The sequence below is a fragment of the Meriones unguiculatus genome, chromosome 1 (genome assembly GCF_030254825.1).
Source record: "Meriones unguiculatus strain TT.TT164.6M chromosome 1, Bangor_MerUng_6.1, whole genome shotgun sequence".
In the NCBI taxonomy this organism is placed as follows: Eukaryota; Metazoa; Chordata; class Mammalia; order Rodentia; family Muridae; genus Meriones; species Meriones unguiculatus.
Window position 1 is genome coordinate 177,144,821 of NC_083349.1, and position 24,112 is coordinate 177,168,932.

A 24,112-nucleotide genomic window follows, 5' to 3' on the forward strand; every position below is an offset into this window, starting at 1 on the left:
CTGTAAGCTGCTTTATTGACATATGGGGACGTGGGCATTAGGGAGCAGAGAATGTACAACATTAAGACAAGAGATTCTCAGAGCAAGGTCTGCAAAAAGATGGGGGGATACAGAAATCAGTATTTGAATTATCCAATAATCTTATGCCTTCACTGCACCCTCTTCTGCAATGTTCCCTGAGCCATAGGATCAGAAGTTGTTTTATAGATATATCCATTGGGACTAGGCTCCACAACTCTGCATTTTTTGTTAGTTTTGATTTTCTTTAATGGTCTCTGTTGTAAAAAAGAAGTTTCCTTGAAGAGGGGTGAGGACTAGACTTATTTGTGAATATAAGGACAAATATTTATAAGGTATTTAGAGATTAGGCTGGTTTAATAAAGTGGTGCTTATAGGCTTTCTTCTAAAATTCAGTTTCGCTAGCTCTGAGGGATTGGCTTGGTTTCCAGTACCAGGCAGGATTTTCTCTTGTTGAGTGGATCTTATGTCCAGTTAGAAAGCTGTTGGCTACCACCAAGGCATGCATGCCACTAGTGTACTCCTAGAGTTATCATACCATGTTGGTCATTTTAGGCCTTACAGTTGGGTAAGACTGCTGATTGCTTCTCTCCATTGAAAGCTTACATGGTGTTTTCTTGGTGCTGTGAAAAGTTAGTCCTCAGGAGAAGGCACTCATGTCAGTCCTAGTCCAGGGTCTTCTGGGCCTTATGTCTAAATTTTATGGTGTTTTCAACAATAGGGACTTTACCTTATACCACTAAGGACAACCAAGGGCAACAACAAAAGCCTATAATGTTTATGAGTCTCGTGGGACCTGATAGACTAGGGTCAGATGGAAGGGGAGGAGAACCTCTCCTATCAATGAACTGGGGAAGGAGCATGGGAGGAGAAGAGGGAGGGAAGGTGGGATTGGGAGAGAACCAGGGAGGGGGCTACAGCTGGGATACGAAGTGAACAAATTGTAATAAGTAAAATAAATAAATAAAAAGAGTCTCTTGGACAAGCCTGACCAACGGCTCAAAAGAGGGTTTCTCATGCCTGGTGTTGTGGGTTTTGCTAGGTGGTTTTTAGCTATTGGAAAAATCATTGTCATCCCAGATGATAAAAATTATATAAATTATATATATATAATTATACATATATGTGTATATTTCAGACATCCTTTTCTTTTGCCTCCCTGCTCCCTAACTAGAACTCTCCGTTTTACCCCCCATTTTCTATGTCAGATTTAGTAGCATTTCTTAATCAGATTCAGCTTAGTCATTTTAGGGGTTCTGGATTTGTGGATTCCTGAGTTAGACTTGAGGGCACTGGCACCTAGTCTGCAATTCTTGAGTTTCCCAGAGGACAGTGCTATTCACTCCCATCTCAGAACCTTCGTTATGTGGTTACACAGTCTGTGGTAGAACTGGATGGCTTCCTTGCCAGTTCTTAAAGTTGTCTATCTTGCCTGGTAACAGAACTAACAAGAGAATGCAGTTTATGTTAAACAGCTTCTTCTTCCTTTAAAAAGAGAATTATTTTTAGTACATTTATTACCCCCACCCCATGTGTGTGTTGAGGGGGTTCTATTAATGTAGGTGTCTAAGGAGGCAGGAAGAGGCAGTGGAATCTCCAGGATCTGGAGTTAAAAGGCAGTTGTGAGCTGTCTGGTGTGGGTTTTGGGAAATGAACTCCAGTCTTCTTCAGAACAAGAAATGCTCTTAACTGCTGAGTCATCTTTCCAGCCTCCACAAATCCTTCTCTAGACAGTGATCTCAGAACCAAGATTGCCGTTTCGAGGGTTAGTATCTGAACCTGGTGAATTCAAGAGCGTAAGCTATTTGTGGGAAAGGGCCTCTAGGAGAAAAGAAAATTCTAAACCTGGTGTTTCCAGGAATTCCCTCCTCTGGGTGATGCAGCAGTGACGGTGCTTGCTCTGTGCAGCTTCTGTTTGTTAATGGGCAACCTGTATTGCACAGATCATTTATGGAGCCTGGATATGGAGGAGAAGTCTGTAACCAATCCTTTAAAATCACTCCTGATATTCAGACTTTAATTCACACTTACATGATTTAAGTGGTTGTTACCACAAGGCCTTTTACAATCCTGTAGTGTAATTCTTCATATCCATATTAATTAAATATCCATACTTAATGAGAACAGAGTACATGATCTTATGGTTATTTTTCTCTCTCCTATTCAGAATAGGGTTGCAATGAGGAGGCAAATCTGCAAAAGGCTGGATGAATGGAGAGGTGTCCAGATAAGTAGGCAGCTAGGCAAGTAGGCAGCACTAGACAAGGAACAGGAAAACTCTGGGACAGGGGTTCAGACCTAGCTGGAAAAGATAAGGGTACAACATCTACAGGACAAGGCAACCAATACAGTCCATGTATGGATTCTAGAGTTAGTAGTTGCAATGACAGCAAGCAAGACAACATGCAAACCTTTTCTGTGCTATTTTTTTTTCCTCATCTACAAACTGTGTCTGGTACCTAGGAGAATAGTAGTAAAGTCTGAACTTGTAAGCACATGTAAAGTTTCCAGAATGTCACCTGATATGTGATAAGGTTTTATTTATGTAAAATAATACTACAATTATAGTTTTCAATCAAAATGTGAGTGTAAGGTGGGTTTTAGACCTTACAAATGATGGATGGAAATAAGATATAGAATATGAATGTAACTTGACTTCTGAAGTAGAACACTGGCCTGTATCGTATATACTATTCCTGTGTAAATATGAATACTCCAGATAGGGAACCAATGACAGACTAAAATATAGAGACTACCAAAGTAAGTTAATGAAGCAATGAGTTTATAAAGGCAATTTTCAATAATTTAGGTGGGTTTCTTATGGAGCAGGAGTGGCTCAAAGACAGCCTAATCCATAAAACCCTCTCCAACTTGGTGACAACTCATGAAAACTGGAAACTTGGAGCACACTGCACAACCTGAAGGCAGCTCAACTGGTTGGAAAGCACTCAGTTGGTCTAAGCCCCTTCCAAACAGTATAGGTATCCTGAGCGTGATTCTGTGGGGTCTTCACTGCGTGTATATTCTCGGGCAGGGAGGGACCTAAAGAATCTGGTCAGTTTCAGGAACCTCCTAGAGCCATTGAGTTGTTTTTCTTCCTAAGCTTAAGGAGCACCCCTGCAGTATAAAATGTTTCACTTCCCTTTAAAATATCCCAGGTCTCACAGAATTTCTCTGGTAGGTAAAATGCTTGTTGTAGATTTCTTTAGATTTCTATCATATACATAAGAAACGGAAAGTGAACATATGTACCTAAGATCCCACACCAGCAAAGCAGAGACAGACAGGAGGATCCTTGGGACTTTCTGGCTATCCAATGTAGCCAATCAGTGAGCTCTAGCTTCAGTAGGAAACCCAACTACTCCCCCACAAAATGGGGAGTGATTAAGAAACATATCTGAAATCAATCTCTGATCTCTACATAACGTTTCTACACATGTACTTTAACTTTAAACACGCATGTATCACACACAGACACACACACACACACACACACACCCTAAATGTTTTAACTCCTGAATAGCTATCAGTCAAGAAATTAGGAGTTTTGTTTTGAGACAGGATCTTACATTGTTGCTCAGCTTGAAAGCTCATTATTTATCTTTAAGGTGACTTCAATCTCATGGGAGCTCATCTGCCTTAGCCTCTGAAGTACTAGATGACAGGTATATGCCAACCACTACACCTGGCTCAAAGCTCAGAGATTAACCTTTTGAAATCAATTCCTACATCTCAGGTTGCTGTTTATGTTTTTCAGTTTCCAGAGGGAATGTGATAGTTATTTTGCATAGTGACTATATTTAATAATATTTTTTGCAATCAATATATTTAATGATATTTTTTGCAATCAATATCTTTTGCACATTAGCAATAGTAGTTGTAGATTTTCAAGCTACAAGATAACAGGGGTCCTATAGAGCACATAGGTATGTTGAAAACACTCTGTTCAGGTATGTGAAAAGCACCATAAATAGAGCAAAGATGAGGTGCTGTTAGGCACTAGTAATGTTTACACTCAATGGTGGAGAATGGTGACCAAGAAAAGGTTCACAAAAGTGATAGGCTGAGTTGAATAATCTTGGAAGAAAAACGTTATCTAAGAGAGGAAAGGCTAAAAATGATCACTCATTATAGAGGTAGCCTGGCCCAAAGGAGAGGCATAAAATGTGTTAAGGGCTATGTTAAGGGCTGATGTGAAATTAGGGATGTGGAGGAAATTAGTGTAAACAGGTAGGTAAATACACCACCATTAAAAAGCTTTCAGGATATACTTAAAGGTACTGGCTTTGTAGGATGATAATGACTTAAGAAAGAATACATAAAGATCTGATTTGCTTTTCAGAACGTTCTTCCTCAAGACAGTTTGGACAATGTACTGGATAAGAGCAACATGCCACACAGAATATCTATTAATAAAAATGAAAGAACATTTCAATGTTCATACCATAGATGACAAGAATATGAACTAGGATTAGAAAATCCAGGAAGTAAATCCAGAAGGACTTGGTGGCCAGTTGCATGTACAAGTAAAGGAGGAATTTCTTAATAGCCAACACAGTGGCTAGAAATTATCATAGTCTGTTTACTCCCTCTCTTAAAGTCTCCACTAATGATTGAAAGCAAATTCTGCTGTGAATGATACTAGAGGGAATAATACAGGAAATAAAACTGCAAGGGTAAAACTAGAATTTACTTAAGGGGAGCTCTGGATTGCACTGAATTCTTTCTTTGTGTATGTACCTCAGACTTAGGCAATGTATATAGATGGAGCTGTAGATAAAGCTACAACACAGCAATCTAAATGTTTATATCAGTGCTTTCCATGTTTAAATTACATTCTGAATTATCTGAGGATCTGGTTAAAATGCATGTTCTTGTGAAGTGAGTCTCAGTGTATGAAGTGTGGGTTCTGTATGTCAAAAAAGAAAAAAAATCCCCAGGGTTGTTAACGTACTTGGCCACACTTTAAATAGCAAGACTACATTGTTTTTCAGGGAGAAATAATACTTGTTAGTAAAAAAAAATAAAAAAATAATTACCACACTTAGACTGTGTCCTGGAGAACACCAATGAGTCTTAGCTGAAGCTGTAGGAAACCTTACAGTTTTTGCTTGCATATTCTGGCCTTTGGGGATGGGTGGCTGTTTTGAGAAGGGAGCTCAGAGAGCCATCTATACACTGTGTAACACCAGTAAGGTTTTTATGGTGTTTCATGAAGAGCCATAAAGGGTTTTGCTCACCATGCTGGAGCTGGCATATCCCACTGAATAAGCAAGCCCATACTCAAGTCTGAAAATGATTCCACCGCACCGGCCTGCAAACAGTACCATCTAGCCAGAGTTGAATAGAGTAGGTTTTGTTCACCTTGACTAAGGTTGAAGACTATTTGGAGCTCAGTTTTACAAGAAACCATCTGTAGCAATTTAAGTATTTATGTACCTGTCACCAGAGATAAACAAGGCTGGAAATTTATAAACTGGCTACTTCTAACCTTATGAGTCAACGCTCTCTTCCACATTTGGCCTCTACTCCCTGACCATGAAGCATTTAAGTTATGGTTGTTTAGATATGTCAACTCTTTAATTACAAGAGCAAAAGTGCTAGTGCCCAGGACCAGATGCCAGCTTGGCACTGCATGGTGGGAGGGTAGCACTGACAAATGGCCCTGGGTGGCTCAGACCCAGTTTGGCCTGCTTTGGTGCCTGAAATAGATGGGGACGTTTGCTTTAGGGTTTTGTTGCTGAGAGAAGTCTGGCAGGAGGGAAAGCACTCTCTTGGAAATCAAGAAACTGGATCCAGCTTGGTGACACATTCTTGTATGGATTCTGGATAAGCTATGTTGTCTTTTTTGGTCTCAGGTTCAACCTGTGAAATGGAAAGATGAGCTGTGTCACTTGTCTTCAAATAGTTTTCTTTAGTGACACGCACCTTCATGAAATGACAAGTATTCCTACTAGTTTTATGCTTTCTCATCGAGTCTCAGAATGCTCAATGATAAGAGCCCACCAAAAAAAGTAACCCCAAAATTATCTCTGGGAACCATATGATTGCAGCTTGCACATATAAAACAAAAAACAGAAGGAAGTTTGTAAATTATGAAAACCTGGTAGCATCCAGCTATCATGTCTCTAGTCTTTACGTCATCTTACAATTCTTTCTTGGGGTTAGAGAGATGGTTCTAGAGCACATACTGCTGTTACAAAGGACCCAAGTTTGACTCCCAGAATCCATGTGGGGTAGCTCACAAGCAACTTCACCTTTATGGGATCAAATGCCCTCTTCAGGCCTCTGTGGTCACTACACTCCCTGTATAAACCCACACTCAGTCACACACATGAAAACATAACTTTCCAGAAAAATAAAAATTAAAATGATTTCTTAAAAATCAACCTCAGGATTAATTTTAGTAATTTAAACAAATCCTAATATATTTTCCTAAAAAAAGGCGCATTTGTGTGATTTCCTGCCTATGACCTGGGGATACTTAACTTATGCAATTATGGGGCTTATCTACATTTCTGAGTAGCCTGCAACCTTAGCAATTCATTGAAAGTAAGCTCACCTGGCTTTGTTAGTCATCACTGTGTATTTCTACTTAGTGGAATTCTTTATGGGGACTTTGTTAGTGGAACAGTCACTGCTTAATCATCCTAACAGAAACCACTGTTCTGTTCCCTCCCACCTCCAATGGCCCTATGGAGGACTGTCTTCAGGATGAACAGGTTTGCAAGGGCTAAAATGCCTAAGAGCAAAGTCCAACTGAATGGCTATTCACATATGCCTTCATAAGCAATGGTGAGCTTCACAAAGGATATGCCTTTGCCATACCGACATCAGTGAATTGAAATGGCATGCATACTTGTTGAATGACTAACTGATGTAGCATCTGTTCATTCATTTGATGACTTCATTTCAGAGCTCATGAATTACTGGGTTTTTCTTTAGACAATTGAGATGAAACTATGCATTTTCTTAATAGCTTTTGTCTTGATTCATTTGGCAATTTAGTGATGCATTATTACCTGGCATAGGAGGTCTATCAATTTTATAATTTTTGGAGGAGGCCACTCTCATCACCCTATTGATTTCTTTCCTGTCCAGAACTTACTTCTTACCATAGAAAAATTATAAAACTTGGGGGCTACCAATAAAAGGTGCATTCTTTGAAAATAAACATGAACTTCATTAGTGAATATGAGTATGCTTCTCAAAGATACCATGAAATATAGAGGACTTTTCTATACCAATTATTATTCATTTTTGAAGTATATTAGAATATCAAATACATAGTCACAGTTTGAACTTGATTAGGTATTTTATTTTTACTGTTTTTTGAGACAGGGTTTTTCTGTGTAGCCTTGGCTGTCCCAGAACTCATTCTGTAGACCAGGTTAGCCTCTGCCTCCTGAGTTATAGGATTAAAGGTATGTACCACCAGTGCCTGGCAGTTAGGTATTTTATGTCACAAGTAAATCTAATATTGAAGCTTAACATACACTATTAGTAATATTGATGGGCTGGAGAAATAGCTTAGCGTGTAAAAGTATTTACTGCACAAGGGTGAAAACTAAGTTCAGATCCCAAGAACCTATGTAAAAAGCTGAATGTATAGCAGAAGCACCTCTAATCCCTCATTGGGTATTTAGCTAGCTACCCTGGCATGCAGTAGAAAACAAAAACAAAAACAAAAACAAAGAGACCATGCCCCAGTCAGGATGGAAGGCAAGGAATGACGGCTGAATTTTTCTTCTGACCATACACACATATCAACTGATATGCTAAAAGATAATCAGATTGGATTCAGTCCCCCATTGGCTTGAAATTATCTACAAAAAGTGGCATACGTTTATATCTTCTGGGAAATGAAGGAATTGACAGTTTGAAGTACAGTAGAAGAAAAAAAAGTGCTTTGCAAACTTAGAATATAAACCTGAGGCTATGGATTCTAAAAAGCCTTTTTTGGAGTCAAAGTGTAAATAGGCCCTGTCTATCTAGCTATGAAAAGTACAGGTAAGGTCTCATGAGGTGGTTGGGGAGAAGAAGCCAGGACTTGGCCTCGGGTATCTGGGGTTTTCATGCCCACCCACAGAAGTACCATCCTCTTGCTTCTCAATGATTGTTGGTGTTTGTTTCTGTGATAACAATGAAAGCTTCACACTTTTCCAGTGTCTCAGATATATGATGGTTCACAATCATATTCTGTGACAGAAGCTTAGCATGGAGACCATGCAGACTACTTTTTGGATCTACAACTCCAGCTGGAGAGATGGCTCAGTGCTTAAGAGCACTTGCTGTTCTTGCAGGGAATTCCCAAGACCCATATGGCAGTTAACAACTGTCTGTAACTCTAGTTCCAAGGGATCCAACCTTACAAATACAGATGACCTTCCAGATGCAGACCTGAGAATTCAACCAAGTATAGATTGAAGGTTTGGGGTCTAAAAGCATCACAAGTGAAGTGGCATGGATTTCTGTTGGTCACAGTTTCCTAAATAATGCAGCGTGACAACTGTGTGCATAGTATGCACATCACATCAGGAATCATACGGGATCCATAGTGTGCAGAGAAGGATGAGCAACAACCACACACGAATGAAATGAGCTTATAGTTAGGTTCCAGGTTCATCTGTTATCAGACATTTACTCTACCAGTTCACATAAGTACTTGAGACTCGATGAGTTTTGGTGTCTTCAGGGTTTCTGGAAAGAGCCTCAGTGTATACTGAGGGACAACTTTATACTGGGAACAGTGGACAGTAATATTTTATTTTACAACTATGAAGCTAAAATGAACAAAAGCAAAGCATGTGGCATCACTGTGTAAACACCGAAGACAGATTTGGTTTTCTTCTTGATGATATGGAAGCTGTTTGAACATATGGGTAGAATGTCATGAAGTGACAATATTTGAAGGCTATGCGGCTTCCATGTGAAGAAGTGAAGGGTAAGGGGACAGGAAAAAGGTAGGGAGATCTTTGGCTGATTGTTACAATACTAACAATGGAGAAATGCAAGCGTGTTTTGGGCTGTGGTGGATGGTAGTAGTAAACGCTCAGATTTTGGATGCATTTGCTGGTGTTGCAGTGTGATGTGAGGGAGAGAATGGCGTCAAGGCTGATGCCGAATATTTGGATCTCAGCCACAAACACACTGAAGTTGGTACCTGTTGAGGTGAGGAAGACTGGGGTAAAAAGCTTCACATTCATGCAAAGTTAAGTTTTGGATGTGTGTTAGCTGTGTGATGGGCATGGAAGTCAAGATTTCAAGGGCAATATTAGAGTAGTGAAGAGAAATTTGGCAATTTCCACATACTTAGAATTTAAAGTCAAGGGATGTAGAGCACACAAAGGAAGACAAAAAAGGCAAGGTCTTGAGATGGAGCCTCTTCAGTGGGAGAGGTCAGGATGACAGGTTGGAGCCAGCAAAGGAAAACAGAAGACAGACAGACAGACAGAGTGGGAGAGTGGTGCTACAGAGACGAAACAGTAAGAAATTGCCAAGTTTGTCAAATGCTGCTAATCTACCAAAGAAAACAAGGTGGGCCTTGTCCTGGGCCAGAGCAGAGGTCCAATGATGACAGCTTTGACAGAAGCTGTGGTGCTGAGTAGACTGGGATGAGTTCAGAAGAGCATCAGATGAGGAATGGAGATGGTAAGAGCAGACAACTTGTGCTGTTGGCTTTAAATTTAAGACTAGAACCACCCCCCAGGAGCAGACAAATCTCGACTGAAGAGTTATCTAGATCAACTTGGCATGTAGGTACGTCTGTGGGGGAACTGTCTTGATTGCGAACTGATCTAGCTCACTGTGGTCAACACCATTCCATAGGCAAGGAGCCCTGAGTTGTAGAGAGGAAGGAAGAAATCTATTTACCTTGGGTACTTTCTTTTCTCTTCACACTTGACTATGGATGAATATAACTAGTTGCTTGAGTTTCTACCATGATTTCCTCTAAAATTATGGGCTGAAACTTGGAAATGTAAGATGAAATAAAACTCTTTCCTCCCTTATGTTGCTTTGGCCAAGGCATTCAATTATCATTTCACCTGAAATAACTCCAGAGCACAGCTTCTTCCAGACTTTTACTCTCTGTGGTGGGAGAAACATTGGAGAGCAGAGAAGCTCAGAAATGATGTGGAACCCATAAATGGATATTAGAATAATGATGGGATACAGGAGACATGCAGGTTATAAGCCTGGTCAAGCATTATGGTGATCCTACACTGAACTTTGTGTTGCTTGACTAGGGGCTACCTAGGTGATTCCAGGGGAAAAGCTAGGTTGAGAAAACCGGAGCAAGGAACTCAGAGTAACACATCCAGAATGCTTTCTGCTTTAATAATCAACATAATGGTACCAGTCTGTTTTTTTTTTTAAACTTTGTGATGTGTGTGTGTGTGTGTGTGTGTGTGTGTGTGTGTGTTGTGGTAAATTTGTGGTGCATTTTAATAATGTTGAAAATGATTAGAAAACAGGAGTTGAAAATTTAATCATGCCATAGAGTAATATATATATTCCAAGAGTGAGAAAATGGGGAAGGAGGGACCACATACCACAAGAAGAAGTTTGAGGAGTATATAGCCTATGCTGGTGCAACAGAAGGAGACAGAGAGTTGAGGTCAGAGATGCAGATATTTTACCTTCTCAGTGGTCGGTGGATGGGGATTCTTTCCTATTTGCACGTACTCTCTTCTTAGTTCTTTCTCAAGACTTCTACCTGCTCTACCTGCTCAGTATTAACTGTAATTTATATAGCATTCTGGAGAACACTGATTACTAGACCAAAGCTTGCCTCAGAATCTGGTTCTCTCATAGGAAGACACACAGTTGGGGAGCTGAAGTTATGTCTCATTTGAGGGGCTTGTTCAGAGATAGGTAACTTAGAATGTGTAGAACCCTGGCCCACAGGGGCACCACTTTGCTATGGAACCACCCAGAAAGGAGATTTTTCTCTTCTCACCTGGCACAGTGAGTTCTATCTAGAGTCACTATAAAACCTGGCTCACTTTTGACAGAAAGGAATGAAGGAAAGGAGGGACAGAAGGATGGAGGGAAGAAAGGAAGAAAGAAGAGACTAAATGTTTTTTTTTTTTTTATCTAGAAAGGTCATCACCATTCTAGACTGGTTAAATATGTTTCTGCTCAGGAGATTTGCATCTGGATTGTAACTGATTCCTCTGTTTCATATTCAGCATTCCACAATGCCTGCCTAGACTCAGGAATAAATCCAAAATGGCTGAAGGATGACGGGGCTTGATCGGTTGTGTCTCTCTCTATCCCTGAAGTTAATATGATGCTTATCTGAGAGCAAAGACAGGGAGAAATTTAATGCAAATTTCATCAGGAGTCTAGTGCCACTTCACAAAATATTGATTAGGTGTCTGATTTGCTGTCCCCTGACAATGGGCCATCGGAATAAACCAATGAGGTGGGCTTGGCTCCAGCTCGTCATGGTCATTCGATAAAGCCAGACAACCAATAAGGAGCAGCTACCTTCCGATTGGGCGAGAGGCCGGTGAAGGGGGAAACCATCTTAGCAACAGCAGAAGATAGCTGCACACGCCCTGCACAGACGCACAAGCACAGACAGCATGCCACCGCCCTGCTGCTGTGAACAGTGGCTGATTGTGTCTCCTCAGGCTTTTTTTTTTTTTTTGCCACCCCCCCACCCCTCCAAAGGACAAATTTCAGTTCGCACAGCACACTGCCTACCTGGTCAGACAGCTCATAATCCTTTTTTAATGGAATGCAGGGCAACATTGATTACTCTCTCAGCCCCCTCCCAACAGTCCCCTTATTAAGAATGAACTTTGATCTGCAGGTAACTGCACAGGCTTTGTTCTGGAAATGTACTGTTCTGGTCTGCAGGGAGCAGGCCACATCATTGCCCTTCCTGCCCAGCATGCCACAGGGAAGGGGCTGTGATGTGGGGCTGAGCCCACGGGCTGGAGGTTGTGTGTGTGTGTGTGTGTGTGTGTGTGTGTGTGTTTACCTCTGCTTTCTGTGAGAATGGCAGAAGGATTTTTGTAGGACTGGAGCAGGCTTCAGAGCGCTTGTTATTTTCCTCAGAAACTTCCTTTTTCATTGTTCCGTGACCCCCGAATGCAGAGCCTCAAAAGCTTTCCTGTTTTCTCTGCCACATTTGGCAAGGTCTTCCTCAGCTACCAGGCTCCAAGCCTTTGACATTCTCATTTGAAAGGCTCCCTGCCTCTGTGTTTTTATGTTTCCCCCAGCAGCTCCCTTGTTCCCCAGATGCCAGGAGAAGGAGGCTGCTTGCCAATTCCCGGTTTTCCCCCCAACTAGCAGCTGCCATGACCTTCTTGCCGCATTTTAATCCACCAACCCCTCTCCAGGTCTCAGGAGCTATCGGGAGGACAGTGGGGATGGCAGATGACTGGAGGGCGCATTATTTCCAGCATTGTTTGCTCCTCCGTACTCTTAGTGTCTCGGCCCTGATGCCTGGTTTCTGTGTGCATCCTCGGTCCAGGAGCATCTGCCCATGGATTATCCAGTCCTGCTGGCGCTCTCGCCAGTGCTCCCTGCTGACAGCTGGGATTCTGTCTGGGTGGAAGAGCCTATCAGAAAGGACAACCTTCACTCTAGGAGGCGAGCTGCCATGTCTTCTGCCAGAGGGAAGGAAGTTGAGACGATGTCATAGGCATTTTTTCCAGTCCAAGAAGGATTATCTGCTAGGAAACGGTACCAGCTGTTTTCCATCTTCCTGACTACAAAGCAGAGTGGAGCAGCGTGGAATGGGAACAGAAAGGAAGACATCTAGACACGAAGGCTAGCTTTTTTTGAAAATCAGGGTTAAAGAGAACCTATATTCCTTTACAGGTGGTCATTTGGGGTTTCCTTTTGGAGTAACTCTGATATTTACCCACTAAGGTCTTGACAAACCATGCTCCTGTTGGTGCAGTGCAGTGCACATGCTGCAGGGCTGTGTGCAGCTCCGTCACGGAGAGCTTGTCTAGCATGCATGAAGCCCTGAATTCAAACCCAACATCACAGTGAAGATATAGACAACGAGCTTGCGCACACTGTGACAGCATCATATGGATTCTGGAGTCACGCTGATCTAGATTTAAGCCATCTAGTGAGATGGCGCTAACAAAATCTTAGTTTTCCTTGGCCTTTGGAGAATGTCTGAACAATGGAAGTCGCATACCATGTGGCTTTATGTAACATTACACGTGTAAGATGCTCAGCTGAGGGCTTAGTGTGCGTACATTTAAAAAAATGAAAGTTGAATCCTGTGGTGCAAGCCCAGCACTTTGGGAACTTAGACTACAGGATCAGGAGTTCCAGGTAAGCCTGGTCTACACACATGAAACCTATTTAAAAAAAGGAATGAAGGGAGGAGGGAGGGAGGAAAGAAAGAAACCGAGACAGTCAAGTGACAATCTTGTTAAATCTTCCAATTCTAGAATTCTCCCAGCTTCATTCATTTGCTAGACATATGGATATAGCAATTCATTGAAAACATTCTGAACATCTTCAAAAGCTAGACATGATACTTTGTATTTTAGGTAAGAAAAGAAGGCAAGAAAATTATAAAGCGTGGGGGGGGGCAACTAAAGCAAGGCAAAAGTAAAGGACAGTTGTGAGGCCAGGATGCTGCAAGGTTTGGAGAGAGCTTTTCTAGCATGAAGGAAGTCCTTGGATCCATTCCCAGCCCCACACAAAGGAGGCCTGGTGGTTTGTACCTATAATGGTAGGAGACAGAGGCCGGGAGACCAGAAGTTCAGGACCATCAAGGAAAGCCAATTTGGGATACATGAGACTTTGTCTCAAAAATGAAGGAGGAGGAGGAGGAGGAGGAAAAAAAATAAAGAAAACAGAAAAGGAAAAGAAACAAGGAAAACTCAAGAGAGGCGTAATAGGTGGGTGGACATTTACCTTGGTTGGGAGCAACAATAACAAAACATTGCTGCAGAGTGTAAACTTGATTATCCCTTTAAGAGTGCATAGAGCTTAGATAGGTTCATGAAATGGACCAGGAAGAAGGGGACAGCTAGCAACACTGAGAAACTATTTACAAAGCGTGAGTGTGTGAGTGTGACTGTTGAAATGAAGGGGGGGGGAGAGCTGCTAACTAGGAAGAGTCACTTCCTACATAATAAATTGTAAAAATCTCAGAATCAGCCGTGTCTTTCTTCCAATTCAGAACTACTGATTATATCTCTTTGACTCAGTTTCTTTAGCTGTAAAATAGGTAATCACATTGTTAAATGATATTGGAAGGTGAAAAAATGAGTCTAATGCTGAAAGTCATGGTTCAGTGAGACTGTCTCAAAAAACTGAACAACAACAAAAACAACGCCACTCCTTAATGAACACACACACAGAGATACATGTACACACTCATGCACACACAAATGCACACACACAGAGACAGAGGAGAGAGAGGGAGAGAACAAGACAGAGAAAGAGAGGTAGAGAGAGCAAGAGGAGGGGAGAGAGAGAAAACAAAAAAGAGCAAGAGACAGTGAGAGAGAGAGAGAGAGAGAGAGAGAGAAACCTGCAAGGCAGGGCAGCCAGTCAAATATTTTTAATATGAATAATGAGTAGAAAAAAGATACAGCTGTAGACGATGGCTGGACAGAGTTAGTGCTGGTCCCTTTTAGGACCTCTGTGACAATGACCTTTGGTGTTCTCTTCAGACGGCTGCCTGTGCTCACTTCTCAGTCTCTGGACGGTGATTTAGCACATAAAAATTTCCCTTTCATCTTTCCACTTGCATGCTTATATTAGACATGGATTTGGGTAGACCTGCATCTGTTCAGCTGGCTAGCCAATAATAGAAGCCCCACGGGGGTAACACAGTCTGGCTTCAGGAGTGGGTCTCACAAGTGAGGTCTAGGTCAGGAAGTTATTAGCTGCAGACTCAGGGAATATATTCAGCTGTCATCACTTTTTAATTAAAAATAGCTTGGTCACACACACACACACACACACACACACACACACATACACACACTGCACCACTCTGTTGTAGATGGGTTCGTACCATGCTTTTCATATAGACACTTTCCTGCCCCACAGAGGGTACCTTCTCTTAGGTCAAGGCTCTCTGGGGCTTGTCCAGAAACTATGAGAAACTTGAACTTTGAGGTAGGGACGGGTTTATACTTGTATCCTGGGGCCAGCTCTGAGCAGCAAACCTGTGGATGTCACTTTTTACTAACTGCACCTTTAGAAATGGCAGCTAATCTGGGAATGGTCACCAGGGAAGCCTGTACATGCCTAGCCTACCTATCAGTTTTTTCCTCCCTTCTTCTTTGGGCACATTGACTATTGCACCACGGAAAGAAAGATGGGAAAAGTTCCCAGCTGGCAGGCTGTACATATAACCACCGTGAAACAGAATTTTCCAGACTCTAGATTCTCTTCTTCCTCTCCTACTTTGCTTATGTAGAGTAGAACTTGAGAGACAATGTAGGATCCTTTTAAGAACCCACCCAGCTTGGCTTAAGTTAAAATCTCTGTTTTGAACGCCCTCTCACATGGCTTTGGCTGTGTCTACTCAGCTGCTCCAAGCCTTGACTTTCTCACCTGTAGCGTGGGAACAATGATAACACCAGTGGCTTAAGGTCTCTCAGAACAGCCGATGAATCTTCCAAGTAAAGCACATTGTACCAGGTGTGAAGTAATTACACAGCAAATGCAGGCGTTTAATTAGTCAGTGTTTATAAATTCTGGCTAGGGTATGCGTGATGGCTATTTTTGGTTGTCAACTTGACGACATCTGGAATTAACTAAAACCCGAATGGCTGGGGACACTTGTGAGGGGCTCTTTCTTATACACGCGTCTAATCTAGATCTTTGAAGGGGAAAGATCCACCTTCGATCTGGATCACACCTTCTTCCTGCAGCCTATAAAAAGGACGTGAAAGAAGGAAGCTTGCGCTCGCTCACTCTCTGCCTGCTTGCTCTCACTCTTGATAGCAAATCCATCCCTTCAGCAGCATTAGCCTACTCTTTCAAGATTCTGTCATATACCGAAGACCAGCTGAGACATCCAGACTGTGGACTGAACAGCTACTGGATTCTTGGACCTTCCATTGGTAGCCAGCCATCGTTGGACTAGATATACCACAAAATATAAGCCATTCTAATAAATCCCCTATCTGTCTGTCTGCGTGTCTACCTAACCTAATCTAGTCATTCTTTAAATTCTGTTTCTCTAGAGAACTCTGATTAATACAGGATGTTATAAAAAATCCATTATGTACAACTAGCTGTGTTCTATCAGTCTTGTGATAAATGTATATATTTAATAAGGACATTATTTGATGCACAGTTATCTGAGCCATGACACAGTGCAAAAGTGAAATATGCTAATATGTGCCAGGACACTTAATTAAAATGCATAATTTATTACTCTGGTATTTTTACATTTAAAATCATTATGCAAAACAAAACAACACAACCCCCACTCTCTTAAATTGACATAATGCAAATTATATATCCAGCATAGAAAGCGATATGCAAATAAAACATCAACATTTGCAGAGTCACTACCATATATCATCTATTTTGCACTTATTAACTATGAGAAAAACAAATTTTGACAAGCATAGTTCTTATCTTTCTGGACTTTGTAGCATTAAGAAGGACAATATTGGAATCTCACGGGTAGATAGGGAAACATATTTTGAAAACAGCATAACATTTAATTATTTTTACATTTGTGTGGTGTGTGTGTGTGTGTGTGTGTGTGTGTGTGTGTGAGAGAGAGAGAGAGAGAGAGAGAGAGAGAGAGAGAGAGAGAGATGACTACAGCATATGTATGGAGTTTGGAGGACAATTTGTGGTTCTCTCCTTCCACTATGTGTGTCTGGGGGAATCAGACTCAGGTCACCAGTCCTGGTGGCAAGTGTCTTTACCCACTGAGACATCTTGCTGGCCCTGCCATAACATTTTTGTACCAAGCTGGTTCACAGCACAATGAAATTACTGACCTGTGTGCTGATATGTTGACTCACTTCATATGACTGAAAGATAGGAACTTTGGAACCTCATACATGAGCAGAGACTTCACATGGATTTAATTGCCTGTGTTAATCGATTTTATTTTCCTTCGATGCACCATCGCTCTTCTCAGGGGTAGCTGGGGTAGCAGTTAAGGGGCCGGTTTAGTCTTGTCCAGTGGTGGAGCTCACTCGGTGTGTGGCAGTCTACGTAGCCCCAGGCCTCCCTTGCTTTGCTGGTTCCCCTGGGCACCCTGAAATCAGCGGGCTCTTCTGAGCTGTGAGTCTTTGCATTTTTCCAGATGCTCCAGAGTCTCCTGAGATAGCTGTTGAAGTGACAATTCCAGGCCCAGGTCAGGCCTGTTGGCCTATTTCAGTGGCTTGGATATGAAATGTCTGCTGAAGCTTGTGTTTGGGAAGGTTAGGATAACTTAGATTATTCACTAAGACCAACAAGGCCCGCCAAGCCTTGTCCTGCTCCTACTCTGTCCTACTCCAGTCACCTGACTGTCCCTTGAATGCTAAGGCCTTGTGGAATCCCACTGCGGTCTTGGAGTGCTCTATCAGAGACCTAAGCTTTGGCTCCTGCTACAGCTCTCACTAGTGTCTGCCTCATCTTTATACCACTTCTTGTTCCCTGGCAAATATCTACCAGCCCTTTACACTGCAGGTTCAGAATTCCCTCACCCGCAATGACTTTCCTAACCTAGTTCCTTTGTTGTGTCCACTCTTTCCAGACTGATCTGCATTTGCTTAAAAATTTATTTATTTTATTGTATGTGTATATGCCTGATGGTATGTCAGCTTGATCCACGTGAAGGAGCCTGTTCAAGTCAGGAGAAGGCATCAGATCCCTTAGCATTGGAGTCATAGGTGGTTGTGAGCAGCTATGTGGGTACTGGAAACTGAACCCAGTTCTTTTACAAAGGCAATTGGTGTTCTTAACCACTGAGATATCTCTCCAGCCCCCTGATGTGCCTTTACCTTGATGGTAGAACTTACAACATCTGTCTGCAGTCCTCTTCTCTCTTGAAGGCACAGCCCATGTATTTCTGCTCTTAGTCCTCAAAGAACATAATCATGCTCCACTGAGTGCACGAAATGTACCCATTGTAAGTAATGGAGAGCTAAAATGCATCTATAGATTTTCACCCTCAGACCTGGAAGCAACACCATTCTTTTCATACTGCAGATCTGTCAGGAGTTTTGTCTGATGGTCATAGACAGGGGCTAGAGAGCTTGCTTAGTGGTTATTAACACTCACTGCTCTTCTGGAGGATCTCAGTTGAATTCCCAGAACCCACATCAGGTGACTGACTGACAAACACCTTTAACTTTAGATGTAGTGGATCTGATGCCCTTTTCTGGCCTCCAAAGGCACACACACACACACACACACACACACACACACCACACTCATCCATAAACACAGTGCATACATAGCACATATACATACAGTACACACATACCACACAAATGCATATATGACACATATACCACACACACACAGTATACACATCTCTCACACACACAGAGAGAAAACACAAAGAAAATGAACATGAATACAGCAGACACACTGAATCAATTGTAGCTTCCCACATGTGAGCAGGTTCTACCAAGCTTTACTAAACTATGTTAAAACGAGAGGAAGCCCATGAAATCTGTCCCTTCCCTGATGCCAAGATGCTAAGATAACAAAAGGGAGAACGGAAGAAATCAAACCAGTGTCGTTGCTGTTCTGGCCTCAGACGGAACATGGATAAATGAGCAAACTGATCTTTACTGAGTGTGCTCTTCCTTAATTGGTTGATTTGATTTCCTAGCAAATGGACACTGAATGTGCCATCTCAAGATCACTTGTTTGCTACAAATTCCTTCTCTGAGCTAAACCTCATTTATTTAAATTAATTTCCCATCACTTCTGCTAACGGCATTGAGTATAATCTGGGTACTTCACACTCATGTTTCCTTTCTGAATAGAAAAACACTACTATCTAAAGCAGTTTCCAAATTAACGGTTGCCCTGTAGATTGCTCGTATGAACGTGAAATGGAAGAGCCACTTTGGGATAAAAGATTGGCAGCTTCTTTTAAAAAGTTAAATGGAGACATAGAATAAGCATTATTACTTTCATTCCTAAGTATCTACTAAATACAAATGAAAACAGAAGTTCACAAAGGTATGTTGACCAATGTCCACAGTGGCTTGATTCATCATGGCCCCCAAAGCAGGGACTCTCAAATATCCATCTCCTGAGAAAAAATGGAATCTCTCCATGCAAACACTTACACATGTTCATGTCTGTACCTATGCTCCCTCTCATACATATGCATACTTAAAACCACAGTAAATCTTAGAAAAAAAGCATGTTAAACGAAAGAAGCCAGGTGCAGATGGGCACACACAATACTGTTAGATTTAAATAAAAATTTCCTAAAGACAAATTTAGAGACATGGGAAGCAAATCAGTGGCTGTTAGGGCTTGGAAGTGGGTAAAAGTAGGGCAGAAGATGGAAGTGACAGCGAATAGGCTTGGGGAATCCTGGGGGGTTGAAGGCCATGGTCTAGAACTAGTTTGTGATTCATTCAGCTCTATAAACTTACTAATAGTTGACTAGCACTCCCACACTGGGCACATGTGATGCCAGGTAAATTACAGCTCGGTAAAGTTATGGAACATGGTGGAAGCTGCCACTTGTTAATTTCATAGTCTTATTTCAGTGATATTTTAATTTCATAAATCTGTCCTAGGTAATGTAAAATAATCACAGATTCCAGATTTTAAGTTGGTTTCTCTGCTTCTCCTAAGAGCCCTGAGGGCCTTCACCTTTATACCAGTGGAGGCAGATTCAGAATTTAAAGAACCTTTCTTTCCTTCCAGCTAATTAAGGAAGCTCTGACATCAGCTTTATTTGCAACACACCTGATGGAGGCCATGATACCAATTATACTTTGGAATGATTAGAATTGCAAAATGTCAGGCGCCTCAGCAACAGGCCCCGCTGCCTGGTTCAGAATCATGAAGAGGCCAGGACATCATCTCAGGGATTGTGAAGCTCTCAAGTTTCCTGCCATCCAAGGAGAATCCACCACAAAGGGCTAGAACTCACGTCTCACATGGGGCAAAGTTTCCCTTAGGGGACAGTGCCTTCCTGGGTTAAGAAGTTCTGTTACAGGGTAGGCAGACCCTGAGCTTTGGGTGAAGAGGGAACTAAGTTCGAGTTCTGAATCTAGATTAGTTTAATTTAATTTCTCCAAGCCTGTGTTTCTTTGCCTATGCTAATGGGATGAGTCTCTGCCTCATTGGGAAGCTGAGCAAATGACATCTCATTGATGGCAGTGTGTCTTGCATATAGGAGGTGCTTAATGAATGGAATCTATTCAGAGGATGCTTAAGTCTTGGCTCCATTTTCTTTTCCTGATAGGCACTGAGTCATTCCCTCAATTCAGCAAATACTCAATGAGCACCTGCATAAAACAAAAGTCAATAAAAAGCAGGCCATAAAAAAGCATCTGGGCAATAATTTCCAAAAATAAATAATTTAATTTTATAGACTACTACATACAGTGACATGTCCTATGGAAAAGGTACAAAGTAAGATAGGAGGCCTCTGGAATTAAGGGGGTGGGGAAAGGGTGGGCTTCTGACAGGCTTCAGAACAAAGAGCCCTTGAGTAGTAAGTGAAAGCATCATTTAGCAGATGCCTGGGGTACAGCCGAGTAAGAGCATGTAGGCGCACAAAGTGGAACCTTCTAGAATGTTCTGCACAGGCTCAAGGATCACCAGAGAGGCGGTGATCATGGCAGACCCAGGTGTATAGCAATAAGTGGAGCAGTGAGTAATAGACTCAAGCTCTGCCTTCATTGCCTGCCTGCCCCGTGATGTTTGACCAGCCATTTCATGTCCCTCCATCTATAAAATGGGGTTTGCATCTCTGTTTCAAAAGATCTCTGTCCCAAAGGATGGAAACATCTGCTGAGCTCAGGTGACTCTGAAGTTGGACCTTACAAGTTTTGTTCCATTATGACATGCATGAGAGCCTGCAGATTTATTTATTTTTTGTGTCTAAGCTACTCAGTTGTGTGTGTCACCCCATTCCATTAGCGAGACTGCTCAAGTCAGCTGTGAGGTGGGACTGAAACAGAAGAGCAATTCCAGGGTGCAGAGGAAGAGTTAGACTTGGGCAAGAATACCATTCCCTTATTCACTCAACCAACAGACGCTGTTGAATGGATGAACTAATATAGCTATCCGCTATTCCCCCGAAAAAGAGCACCATGGGACATGGTAAAGAGTTCCCAATAGTGGGACAATAGATTTTGTACATAGATAATTGTGTGTACACCACTGTTATATTAAGGTTTAGCTTTTCTCATTATCATCACACACCAAAGGTGGCACTTAAGGGACATTTGTCAGACATTTCAAGTGAACTGTGAGTTGTAGCTTAAAAAGATAAGGGAAGAATATGGCAGACCTTTCAATTTTTTTTTCTATCTTCTCCAACTGTTCTCTCAGCCCTGGCCAAATGTGAGTGGTTCAATGCAAAGGATCCTGAACTCAGCATCAGAAGATATCTTCCCTTCAAGGTTGAGCTGTGCAGCTTGGGCTCCCCATTGAGCTCTGAACCTTATCTTCCTTCCTCAACCTAAATGGCAATAAAACCTCTAGACTGTCTGACTCCCAAATGTCAGAGGTCAGGTATAAAGCTTATTTGGTAATCTGCAACTATATACAAAACAAGCTCAGGGGTCCTTGTTGGAAACAGGCTGATGGAAACCTGGGCGATGGTCAAGAATTTGAAAGAATGGAGAGCTCGGGCATCCCTCCAGATTAGATGTGCTAATTTATGTGCATTAGCAAGGCTGGTTTGCTGGGCACTCAGATGGGACCCCCTGATGGATGTGCCATTCACGATGGCCAAGAAACATATGGCTAAGTAATTGTGATCCTTCCTGACAGGATTATGAGAGGCATAATTCTAGAGGACAATTTCAAGGATACCTGATCACAAAACCCTTCTGAGACCTAAAAGCAGAGTAAGTGGACTGTTGGGCTCATTTTCATCCCTTCCCTTCAGCTGCCTGGGTCTGTGCTCCAGGTATGATGGGAATAAACTGTAGCCAGAGAACGGGGACTGGTGGTGGTGTCCCGCTTCCCTTCAAGCTTTGAAACCATCTGGGCTAGCTGAAAGTGAGGAGGAGATAAGTAGCCTACTTTCTTATGGAGAAAAACACCTTTTGAAGTCAGGTGTAAAGGAGGTTCTCCGGGAAAGGGAGATACTTAGGAGAATGGCAACAAGATGTTCTACTAATTGATGTGTGCCTGGCGGGAGTGTAAGATGGCGACGGGTGAAGAATTATTAGATCTGAACAGTCATTGAGCTTGCTGAGCCTGGTGGCTTATGCCTGGAGCCCTGGCATTTGGGAGACTCAAGGAGAAGTGCCTGAGTTCATATAGAGCCTGGGCTGCATAGTTCATTCTGACCATCCTGGGCTACAAATTGAGACCCTGTCTGAATGAAGAATTGTTGAACTTTGTGATGGGCTTGATATAGGTAAAATTTTCCATCAAACTCACTGTGAACTGTGGGCTTCTCCGAGAGATCACCAAGGGTTTGAACCTCTTCTCTCTCCAGGGCTTTCCCAGTGCCATCATAACTCAGTACGTACGATATAATGCAATAACTGCCTGGCTCTGTGTACATGGCCAGGTAGCCAGTGACAAGGACCCAGCATTTTCCTTCAGTGTTTTACCTTAATATTCTTCACAGTTGAGGATGTTACCATGGTAAAGTATTTCTCTTCTTTGTTATCCACTCATCTCTGAAGTGCTCATAGGGCCCAAACCAGGATGAAAGCATATTGGGATGTCTTGCTACAAGGTAGAGGTACCAGTGTGGTTGGGTGTGTGTCAGGGGAATCCTGGGATATCTGGAGCAGTTTCCAGATCTTATGAGTTGAGATCTTTGGTGACTGAAAGTTTCTTGCAGTGGTAAATGACATAAGTTTGGGAAGTACTTAGAAATTTTCAGCTCATTGTATGACTGTGCCTGTGACGAATGTTTGTGTCTGTTCTAGGACAGCTGAACTGTGTCATGTTTCCTGTTCCAACATCTCAGAATTTCTTAAATTAGTTTTAGTCATGATTTCTTTAACAACAATGAAGCTCTTTACTTGTAGTATAAAGTATTTGTTTTTAAGCTTTTTATTTGTTCTTGTATTTTTCATTTTCTACTACCTAACATTTTATATACCTTTTCTGTACTATCTGTAGTCAGGTAGTGGGTATTGCTAAATAGGAAATAATTATTAGGGAGACTTTATATAGACGCCATATTTACTATCTTTTAGAACATTTTCATTCAAAATATTTTGTACTAATTGTAATTAATATTGTTTGGAAGCCTCATATAAAATGCCTCCAATCCTTGGACACTAGAGAGAGACAGCCCAGCAGATAAACCTACCTACTGCTCTTGCATAGGACCTGGGCTCAGTTTCCGACACAGACACCAGTCAGCTCACAGTCACTTGTAACTCTAGTATTAGGGGTTCTGATGGCCTTTGACGTTTTTGGGCACTGTACCCATGTATTACATATAAATCCACACATTTATTCATACATATACATAATAAATAAATAAACAAATTAAAAACCTTCCAATCCTTGCCAGTTTGTTCCAATCATGAAATCATCACAATTTCCCTTGTCTCCTGAAGTGAAGCAATGGAGAAACAGTGCTGTGATTATTCTTGCAGCTTCAACCCTGGAGATAGATACCAGTGGAAAGAGTATTCATTTTAGTGGAAATAGCTTAATGAAATCCAAGCCACTACTATTCTCATTATTTTTAGAGGAGAAAGGGGTTTATTTTGGCTTGTAACTTCAGCAACGAGTCCTTCATAGAGGGGAAGTCATGATGACAAGCAGAGAAAAGGAGGCAGTGGGAGCAGACAGAGGTAGAGAAAGCATGGCAGAGAAAGCACAGGAGCAGGAGCAGACAGAGGCTGATCACACATTATCCCCACACAGGAAGCAGAAGGAAAGGGAGAACAGGAAATGAAATGGGCTATAGCACTTCCAAGCCTGCTTCAAGTAGCATAATTCCTCCAGCAAG

At 41.9% G+C, this 24,112-nt stretch overlaps 1 long non-coding RNA gene across 1 annotated transcript in view; it reads left to right on the forward strand.

Moving 5' to 3' along the window:
• Positions 1–24,112, forward strand: part of LOC132652360 (uncharacterized) — a 68,838-nt gene that overhangs the window by 43,771 nt on the left and 955 nt on the right. The gene's annotated exons all lie outside the window — the stretch shown is intronic.